We start from the raw sequence: 2,618 nt of genomic DNA, 5'->3' as shown, positions 1-2,618 counted from the left end.
TGAGTTTAAATGAATTATTTTCACTGACCATGAGTGTCTAAATAGGAACTGAGCAAAGTGGATGCACCATGAGGCAATCATATGTTAAGCTCTGTTGTTTACTATTAAATATTCATCATAGATGGCTCAATGGTCCAGAGACTCATAGGTTTAGAACTAGAAGAGACCTTAGAGTCATCTAGTCCAACCCCATCATTTTATAGGCGAAGAATCTGAGGCCTAGAGAGGTTAAGTGACTTTCCCATAGGTAATAAATGGCAGTGAAAAAATTTAATACCAGCTGAAATGAACTGCACTGTTTCCAAATGTAATTGTAAAGTATTGTTTCTTTCAGCTGTTGCCCTTTCATATGAAGCAGAAAAATTTTGTATAAAAAAAGTCACAATCAACTGCTAAAAGATGGAAGATTGCTAGTTATAATGGAATATGATGATGCCAAAGTTGGAAAAAAGAACTTTCGTTTAATAAAAGCTGCTAAAATAGAGATTTGAGCAGACTGGAACAGAAAATGAACCAAACATAAAAATAAACCCTCAAATCACCTTGTATTTAAACAATTGGATTGTTTAAAGGGGCAGAGAAAGAATTTTTATTTCTTAAAAACTGTAAAAAATATACAAAGAAATAATTAAAGACACAAAACAAGATGGTGCACAATGCAGAGAACACAAACCTACAGAGCACTGTGGTTCCTCAGTTCACTCACGTAGCTGTTTTAAGAACTGTGAGTAGGGAACTTTCCAGCAGAGGGCAGCAGCTGCCACTTCCTGAGCTCTGTGCACAAGAACTCCCCCTCCCTTCATTTTCTCTTTCTTCCACTCACTCCCCCCAACATTCCAAATGGCTCATGGGAGATACCATTTCACATACAAACACACACACCAAACAGGCATTTGGACACCAAGTTACTCAAGCTCCTTAGCTATAGAATACAATGAAGGAAATGACTTAATATGATGTTTCAGCGTAAAATCCAATGCCTTCCAGGAAGAACTAAAAAAGGGCATATAAAAAACTAACCTTGAAATATCACCCATATCAGGATCCAAATGAAGGAGACAAGTTCAAACAGATTTCTCCAGCTTATGAAGTGCTTTCTGATACAAAGAAAAGAGACTTGCATGACAAAGGTAGAGAATAAGCCATCAAAGAGGGTGGTTCTGGTGGTGGCTTTGGTTCTCCAATGGATATATTTGAAATATTTTTTGGAGGAGACAAGAATGTGAAGGGAATGGAGAGATAAAAATGTTCACCATCTGTCAGTGACCTTAGAAGATTTATATAATGGTGTAAAAAGACAACTGGTTCTGCAAAAGAATGTAAAAATTTGTGATAAATATGAAGGACTGGGTGGTAAGAAAGGAGCTGTAGAATGTTGTACCAATTGCAGACGTACTGGAATGCAAATAAGAATTCATCAGATAGGACCTAGAATGACTGTGCAAATTTAATTTGCATGGAATGCCAAGGGCATGGGGAACAAAGGAGTCCTAAAGATAGATGTAAAAGCTGTAATAGAAGGAAAACTGTTCAAGAGACATATTTTGCAGGTTCATATTGACAAGGGTATGAAAGATGGTCAGAAGATAACATTCCATGGTGAATGTGACCAGGAGTCAGGCCTTTAGCCAGGAGATATTATCATTGTTTTGGATTGGAAGAACAATGGAAGAAGAAGAGAAGAAGAAGAAGAAGAAGAAGAAGAAGAAGAAGAAGAAGAAGAAGAAGAAGAAGAAGAAGAAGGAGAAGAAGAAGAAGAAGAAGAAGAAGAAGAAGAAGAAGAAAGAAGCAGAAGAAGAAGAATGCTATATTTACATAACAAGGTGAGGACCTTTTCCTATAAATGGATATCCCATTGGTTGAAGCATTGTGTGGCTTTCAGAAAGTAATATTGACTCTTGATAATAGAACAATACTCATCACTTCTTATCCTGGTAAGATTGTTAAATGTGGGAATATCGATGTGACCTTATGAGAAAGGAATTCTAATAATTGAATTTAAGGTAAATGTCCCTGAGAGTGTCTATATTTGTTGGAAAAGTTACTACCTGAAAGAAAGTGGAGAAAACTAAAAAAAATGGATCAGGTAAAACCAGTGGATTTTGACCCATCTGAAAAAGAAGAAATTATTACAATGGAGAAGCTTATGAAGGTGATGAACATCATCCGAGAGGTGGCTCTCAGTGTAAAACCTCTTAATGGGGTGCAGTGAAGACTCTTCACTATAATGTTGGCTTTTGTATGTGATAGCAAATAAGTGAAGGACTATAATCATTGTAACACACTCACAACTAGCTGTTGATTTTTGTTGTGAAATTCAACTATAGTTTTTTTTTAAGTAAATGAGTTAAAACAGTAATATAAAATGCTCACTTTGCAATTTATGGTGTTCAGCCTATTTCTTGACTTTTAACTCTATGCTGAAGTGAATCTCTGTTTCTGGAGTAGAAGGGGCATTGTCCCAAGCTTCAGGTTTTTTAGGCAGCTGCTGGGAGATAATTCTGGGCACCTGTAAGTTTTTGGTTCTTCCAAGGTGGTATGATCTAGGGAGAGGTATGTTTACTACTCTCCTAACCTGTGTTCTGGTCTGTGTGTGACCACACACACTATATTCTACC

General features: G+C 36.7%; 1 pseudogene; it reads left to right on the top strand.

Moving 5' to 3' along the window:
* The first annotated feature begins 1,400 nt into the window (after positions 1–1,400).
* Positions 1,401–2,199, top strand: LOC110207842 (dnaJ homolog subfamily A member 1-like; annotated as a pseudogene).
* The last annotated feature ends 419 nt before the right edge of the window (positions 2,200–2,618 follow it).

Source organism: Phascolarctos cinereus, unplaced genomic scaffold (genome assembly GCF_003287225.1).
Source record: "Phascolarctos cinereus isolate Bilbo 61053 unplaced genomic scaffold, phaCin_HiC Scaffold_4;HRSCAF=312, whole genome shotgun sequence".
NCBI classification, from domain to species: Eukaryota; Metazoa; Chordata; class Mammalia; order Diprotodontia; family Phascolarctidae; genus Phascolarctos; species Phascolarctos cinereus.
The sequence above is the reverse complement of the archived record's forward strand: the minus strand, read 5'-3'. Positions and strand labels throughout refer to the sequence as shown.